Source organism: Chiloscyllium plagiosum, chromosome 15 (assembly GCF_004010195.1).
Source record: "Chiloscyllium plagiosum isolate BGI_BamShark_2017 chromosome 15, ASM401019v2, whole genome shotgun sequence".
Classification (NCBI taxonomy): Eukaryota; Metazoa; Chordata; class Chondrichthyes; order Orectolobiformes; family Hemiscylliidae; genus Chiloscyllium; species Chiloscyllium plagiosum.
The window spans coordinates 12,467,916-12,476,448 of NC_057724.1; positions in this window are offsets into that span (position 1 = coordinate 12,467,916).

The window sequence follows — 8,533 nt, forward strand, 5'->3', positions numbered from 1 at the left end:
CAATTCTGGTCTCCTTCCTATCGGAAAAATGTTGTGAAACTTGAAAGGGTTCAGAAAAGATTTACAAGGATGTTGCCAGGGTTGGAGGATCTGAGCTACAGGGAGAGGCTGAACAGGCTGGGGCTGTTTTCCCTGGAGCGTCGGAGGCGGAGGGGTGACCTTATAGAAGTTTACAAAATTATAAGGGGCATGGATAGGATAAATAGACAAAGTCTTTTCCCTGGGATCAAGAAGTCCAGAACTAGAGGGCATAGGTTTAGGGTGAGAGGGGAAAGGTATAAAAGAGACCTAAGGGGCAACTTTTTCACACATAGGATGGTATGTGTATGGAGTGAGCTGCCAAAGGATGTGGTCGAGGCTGGTACAATTGCAACATTTAAGAGGCATTTGGATGGGTATATGAATAGGAAGGGTTTGGAGGGATATGGGCGGGTGCTGGCAGGTGGGACTAGATTGGGTTGGGATATCTGGTCGGCATGGACGGGTTGGACCGAAGGGTCTGTTTCCATGCTGTACATCTCTATGACTCTATGACTCTAAACATGGAGGGAGGACCCAGGCACAGACAATTTAAATGAATCATTCATATAAATAGTGAGTGCAAGTAAGTAATTGGTCCAGAAAAAGCTAAAATATATACTAATCCAACTCTCTGAATAGTTTGTGAACAAGTAGATAAAGGAACAAGTGATTTGTGGTATCTTGACTTTTGGAGATTGAAATCTTTTTGTCTTGTTTTACTTTGTCAATGGTTGGCAAATCGTTCTCAGAATGAGACAGCCCTTGTTGTACTGTTTCCTTCTGACTGGTTTGCGAGCTATTTTGCTCTAGCACTCAGAGTGAGGGAGTCCTTTCACCTGAGATAGAGAGGCTTCTCATAGGTGGTTCTTCAGCTGTGACCTTCACAACATACTAGCAGGCAGACCCAGGCGAGTGCACACAGCTGCCTGTGTTCACTAACACACCTCTTCCCATAAGCACACCTATTTCCACTAGAACAGGGTCGCAGTCAGCTTTTAATCTTTTTCTCTGGAAGGGCAGGACAAAAAGGGTCTGCAAAACATGGCTCTTACTGAAGGAGGCAAGATAGCCAGGCCCATTGTTACCTCTTCTCATTATGTCTGTGTTACTGTTTGATGTTTCCCTGACATTCTGCAGGTGTGGCATTCCATGGGTACCACACAGGACTTGACCAGACCAGCAAATGAATCCATTTTTGTTTTTTTCTGTAGGTGTCTTCCTGAAAAAACAAATTCTGGAGTAAAAGTTAAAAATATTTGTTAAAAACCTTTAAGGGTCAGGATTTTGTGATCAACGATGGGCAGCCAATAATGTATATCAATTTTCTGATACTTTATTGAGCAGCAGCAGTTTAGATAAGGTACATTAGTTAATTAGATGAAAAAAGGAAGTACGCAACTCATGAAGGATGCGAATGCTCTACCAGTCCCAGAGCCACTCTGTAGAATGGAGTAGAGGCAGCATACTCCCATGTCCCACTAGTCTTATACCATTTTGTGCTGGTTTTTGATATTCTGCAGTGGTCTTGGTGACAACAGTTTTTGCTCTTCCCTCAGGCTGATGGAAGGGAACTCCTGGTCTTCACCCAAGGGAATGATGTGGCTCATCTCCCTGGATTCTTGCTTCTTCCTCTCCCCCTATGCCTTTTAATGTTCCTTATTTTGGGATCTGACCATTGATGATGTGACAATCACCAGTCTAACCCCGCTTGGCCAATGGCCTTGATGATTCTGATGGCCACTCCTTTGTTTCCAAATTGAGATTTATTTCTGTATGCAGAAAGTTAGTTATTAATGTGACACAGTTAGATGATGCCTCCTGTTACACAGGAAATACCAAGTATGGAATGCAGAGTTCACATAGGTTTAAAGAGTCCCTAATTCTTAACGCCAGGCACATGGCAAACAGCTGAGGAAGAAGGACAGAATCTAGTGGAAAATGAGGAGGTGATCAACATATCCCATTGTCCGCTGGACTGTTCATGATTAGCTCAACTGGTCAGTACATGGAACACTGATTCCTCTGTCACGACCAGTCCTACAGCTTCATCACTGGTTAGCCCTCACGGCCACAATTCTGAAATAGAGGCCATTATAAAAGAAACATTCCAAATCAACTTTCTCAATCAAAACCATCCAATTTCTCACCAAAAAGCAAATGAATCAGCCCTGTGCATTCCCATTGCTGTTGACCATCTGCATTCCTTTACATGGCCTCGTGTTCCTTTACAGAGTGCAGCTTGGGAAAGGGTTCTTCCTCTGGTTAAACTCATGTATAGACATGTAAGAGTGAGTGTTTGGGTTCGAAATGGCAGTGTTAGAATCAAATCAGTGTTATAGGCTAAATGTCAGTGTAAATGTACCTACTCTACTTGTACTACTGTTACCTGACTGAAATGGTATCTTGCGCAGCCTGAGAAGACTGCAAAAAAGGGCTGTATTTAATGGAGGTGACAAGAGTCACTCACTCCAGCATGAGAGTGATGATGGGAGTACATTGCCACCTCCTTTAAGGAAGGCCCACCAAACTATGTGCCACTGGGGTTTGTAACTGAAGAGTAATTGTCTTCCCTCAGATCAAGGGTCACAAAACTTGCACAGAGTTTCCAGCTAATTGGAGGCTGGCAGGGCTATTGAATGGCAGCATCACCAGGGAGACAGTGGCTGCTGCCAGTGAGACAACCAATCCCCGGTGCTGAGATCATCATTCCCAGGTCACAGCTGAGTGATGGTAGAAGGAAATCCATGAGGAGAAGGGTGGTAGGGTTTGGCACAGCAAGGAATGATCCACTTTCCAATGCTGGTTTCCTCAGTCAGGCTCTGAGTTTCTTTGATGGAGTGACCCAGACTACCCTACCTCTACCTGGAGGTCTGCAAGCAACCCCAGACTGCTTTATTCATCATCTTGCTCACATGGAAGGCTGCTGGGTTGATATCACTGATGATCCTCTACTGGTGGCAGGACTGGAAGGACATCCACAGGCCAAGGACTTAATCGGGGTGGAGACCGGGAAGGTGAGGGGGGGCGCGGGGGGTTCATCCTTCTAATCTTAGAAACCTCAAATCATCAAATCTTAGAATCTTGCAGATAATCCTCTCCTATCCGTAATTCGTGAAGAACCAAAAACGTCCTCACCCCCACAAAACCTGACCTGCTGAATCCACCCGTACAAGACGCACCAACATTTTAAATGCAGAAGACTTCACAGTTGCTAGCTGTGATTTCAAGTGCTAAGCTTTTCACTTCGGTGAAAGGAACTCAAGCAATGAACCCCAACAGTAGGAGCCAATTGAGGCTTTCTTTAAAGCATTCTTTTGTCTTATCTGTATTTGTCTTAATCTTGGTCTGTAGAACCTTTTAGTTTTAAAACTTTATCTCTTTATTCTCAAAAGCTTCCACCAACAGTTTGTAATGAACTAACCTTTGTCCAGTTCAAACAAAAACTTGATGGCTACTTTAACTGAATCATGCGAATTAAAGGAAGGGCCCAAATAAGTTGGGTGACACAGTGGCTCAGTGGTTAGCACTGATACCTCACAGCGCCAGGGACCCGGGTTTGATTCCAGCCTTGAGCGACTGTCTGTGTGGAGTTTGCACATTCTCCCTCTGTCTGCGTGGGTTTCCTCCAGGTGCTGTGGTTTCCTGTCAAGATCCAAAGATGTGCAGGTTATGTGAATTGGCCATGCTAAATTGCCCATAGTGATCAGGTGTATGTAGGCTAGGTGCACTGTTCAAATATAAGATAGTGGGATACAGGAATGGGTCTGGGTGGGTTACTGTTCAGAGGATCAGTGTGGCTTGTTGGGCCAAAGAGCCTGTTTCCACACTGTAGGGATTCTTTGAAGTTATATCGATTCAAAGTTCACTGACCAGACCGGAAACATGCCTGGTGGTCATGCAGCACAATCGATGACATGTGTCCTTGGATAATGCACTAAGTTTTCTATCGCTTTTGGACCAGGTGATGTGTTGAAGAACATAAAAACATGAGTAGGCCATTCTGTCCCTCAAACCTCTTCTGCTATTCAATTAGATCATAACGGTTATGTATTCCAACCCAAATCACCCCATTTCCTCCTTAACCATGAAACCCTTACCGTAGAAAAATCTATCAATGCAATTGGCCCAACATCCACAGCCTTTTGCAAGAGAGACTTATAGATTTCTCATATTCTTTCCGTGTCAACATGTTGCCCGATTCCACTGCTGAATGTCCTATCTCAATTCTTCCTTGTTCTTGATTGTCCTATCAATAGAATAATATCAACATGTCTACCCTATTAAAACCGCTGAATATGTTAAACTTCCTAAACACATCGCCACTCAGTCAATTATCTTCAAGAGAATATAAAACAAGTTTGTGCAACCTGGTCTCAAATTGAATCCTCCAAGCCCTTAGCAGTTTTAAAGATCTATCTAAAGACCTTAGAGTGCAGGTTCATCGCTCCTTGAAAGTGGAGTCGCAGGTAGATAGGATAGTGAAGAAGGCATTTGGTATGCTTTCTTTTATTGGTCAGAGTATTGAGTACAGGAGTTGGGAGGTCATGTTGCAGCTGTACAGGACATTGGTTAGACCACTGTTGGAATATTGCATGCAATTCTAGTCTCCTTCCTATCAGAAAAATATTGTGAAACTTGAAAGGGTTCAGAAAAGATTTACAAGGTAGTTGCCAGGGTTGGAAGATTTGAGCTATAGGGAGAGGTTGAATAGGCTGGGGCTGTTTTCCCTGGAGCGTCGGAGGCTGAGGGGTGACCTTATGGAGGTTTATAAAATCATGAGGGGCATGGATAGGATAAATAGACAAAGTCTTTTCCCTGGGGTCGGGGACTCCAGAACTAGAAGGGCATAGGTTTAGGGTGAGAGGGGAAAGATATAAAAGAGACCTAAGGGGCAGAGGGTGGTATGTGTATTGGAATGGGCTGCCAGAGGAAGTGGTGGAGGTTAGTACAATTGCAATGTTTAAAAGGCATTTGGATGGGTATATGAATAGGAAGGGTTTGGACAGATATGGGCTGGGTGCTGGCAGGTGGGACTAGATTGGGTTGGGATATCTGGTCGGCATGGACGAGTTGGACCGAAGGGTCTGTTCCGTGCTGTACATCTCCATGACACTATGACTCTAAATGAGGTCCTTCTCACTGTTTTTCTGCTGCCTGGGTTTATTTAAACTTTCTTGGCAGTTGCACCAATTGAGGTCTGCTATGAGTCTGATTATTGGTAAATGCAGACTCCCAAACCTGTAATATTAACAAAGAAGCTCCAGCAGGTCTGGTAGCACTGTTCTGAAGAAGGGTCACTGGACTCAAAACATTAGCTCTTCCACCAGATGCTGAGTTTCTCCAGCAATTCCGGCTTTTATTTTGTCCAAATCTCTTTGTTCATCCACTATTCTTAGTTTTTCACCATTTACAAATTTCTGATTTATTTTTCTTGGGTGCAAACTAGACCCAGCTGACACTTGCTCATATTGCATTCCATTTGCTGTAGTCTTGCTCACTCAGTTTTCTTAAATGAGTTATCTAGGAAATGCATTAACATGCATTGATCCTTGCAGGCTTAACAGCTATCTACTGAGGTCTTGACAACCTGGTCTATTGCTATGCTCGGTTAACAAAAAAGCCACATTAGTGAAATCCATTAGATCTGACTATAGTCTGCATTGCTGCATATGCTGGAGAATTCACACAGCAACAAAATATAAACAAGCAAACTTTTTCCTACCTCAATTTCCTAAAACCCTTCCATTGGACAATTTCCACACTTCATTTACAAATCCATACAGGAATACTTCAATTTTGGATTCATAATTTCCAAATCTTACTCCAGTGAGAATAGGTTGATTGGTTCACAGTTTTGGAGGAAGTTCGTTTTAACAATAAGTATGAAGCCAACATGAATATCTGGAAGAATTAGATATTGGAAATCTATCAGAATTGATAATATATGAAAAGTTATTTCTATCACCGAGGGAAGAAAATCTCTTTCCCCTAGAGAGTGGTGAGAATCTGGAACCATCTGCCTGGTAAGGAAGATAGAAACAGACAACCTCATAATGTTTAAGAAGTATTTGGATGTACACTTGCAATCCCAAGACACACAAGTGTATGGGCCGGATCCTGGAAAATGGGACTACAATAGTTAGGTGGTTGTTTCTGACCAACATGAACACAATGGGCCAAATGGCCTTTTTCATTTCCTTAAATCTCGGTGACAGTAAGTTGTAGTATATTAGCAACCATATTCTTGAAATAGACTCGATTACATAAATTGTTACACTCTTTTCATATCATCTGTCTGAGGAAATGTACGTATGTCACTATGGAGTCATATCTGCAGTGACAAAAACATTGCAATTATTCACATCTTTAACAAAATGTTACTATTGACAATCAAGGCACAGAATTTCAATCTTCATCCAGAACTCTGAACACTACCAGAACTATAGCAATACAAAAAAAGACACACATGTATAGTACTGTATATAGGAGCTACAATGTTGCAAAACATCTTTTTGAGAAATGATTTGGTGGATTGAAGTATCAATCTCCTGAACAATATGTTTACCAGCTCCAGATGATAAACAGTGCCTCGTTGCGAAAGATAATATCAACTGTAGTGCCACTGCCTTTGACACAATCACCCAAGAAAGAGGGACTCATTAAAAGACCTTTGGAAGTAATCTCTCACCATTTTTACCACAGGCCTTAGAATCTCTTTCTTTTTCATTTTCATTCATCTTCAATTTGTACATTTTCAGCACCATCTGTAAAAAAAACACAGGGCTCAGTGGATAGCACTGCTGCCTCACAGCGCCAGGGACCCAGGTTCAATTCTACCCTTAGGTGACTGTCTGTGTGGAGTTTGCACATTCTTCCTGTGCCTGGATGGGTTTCCTCTGAGTGTTCTGGTTTCCTCCCACAAATTCCAAAGAGGTGCAGGCCAGGAGGATTGGCCATGTCAAATTGTCCTGTAGTACTTAGGGATGTGCAGGCTAGGTGGGTTAGCCATGGGAAATACACGATTATTAGGGTAGGTGGTGGGTTTGTGTCAGATGCTCTTTGGACGGTCAGTGTGGACTCAATGGGCCAAATGGCCTCTTTCCATGCTGTAGGGATTTTATCTTATGCTATCGAAAGGTTAGCTCATAAGATGGAAGGTGAGTTTAGTGTCACTCAACTAATTTATGAAGAATTTAGGAACCATAACAGTGATACCAAATGTTCAGCAGGGTATGCTTTTCTGAGTTAATATTGATGGAGAATTCTTTCGTGTATCTTAGAGTGAAAGTGACTGCTGCAATATTAATGGCATATTCAAATTCATGAGCTTGACTCGGCATTTTGTTTTTGTTAATTCACTCAAAAGGATGTGGACATCACTGGTGGTAGTGGTGATGGGGAGGTGGGGGGGGGGGGAGGCTGGCATTTGGGTCCAGAGCATGTGAAGGGGGAGGTGCCCAAGAGTGGGTGAAGTGGGGGAGCAGGTCCACAGCAAGGTAGACTTGTCGAGTTCCAGGAATGTAAGGTCAAAGTCTGTGATGTATATATGGTTTGGGAATGAGTAGATGGGGATGTGAGAGGTTAGTATGCGGTCAGTTAGATAGTTACTCAGAGTTACACTACGTATTTAATAGTCAACGTTTCCTGAGTAACTATTTACTTAATTTCATTGGTACCTCCAAACTCCCCAATTGAAGTGGAGACATTTGGATGCAGGGGAAACGCTCAGCAGAATCTTCACTTTCCCAGTCAATCCTGTGATGAAAATTAAACAGGATCCCCATGCGATACCCCCATCTACTCTGGCACAAAAATGGGCCATTGTTTACCTGATTGTGACTAACTCATGCATACATTTTCTGATCTGGGAGAAACAAATAGCCACATCAAAGCCTCAGCATGTTACCTTTGGTTAGTAGAGACCAGCAAAAAGATATTTAAGCACACTCAGCTTCAAACCTCCAACAGAATATCTTATTTCCTGAAGAATCTTAAGATAGCAATTATCATTTCTTTTAATTGTCCCCTTGAGGTTCTTTATATGGAAACTTTTTACTCTGTAATGAAAAGTTAAATTGGAAGACAGGTGCCTTGTTTAGGAGCTGTCGTAAAAAGGAGCTGATTCATTTCCTTTAACTTCCTCAGAAATGTATCCTAATTTTTCTTTTCTTGGTATTTTTTGACGTTAAGTGATTGACCGGACAATGTGTCAAAAATGCTTGAAGGCTCTCCTTCCACTTGTTTGTATTTTTAAGCTTAACTGTAATGTTGTGAGCAAACCAGGATGCAGCACAGTGCTCCCATAAGTCATAAAATTTGTGAAAACCTGTACATTTATTAACAGATTGCACTGTCCAAAGTTTAATGTGCGGTCCTTTAAACGCAAACCTAGAATTTTATAATGATTAAGGATGCCCGAAATAATCTCAATTTTTGTGAAGTGCCCAAAGTTTTCTCTGCATCTGTGCTAAAGTGAGTTGGCATTTATAGCTGTCGCAGTGATGCATTTGCA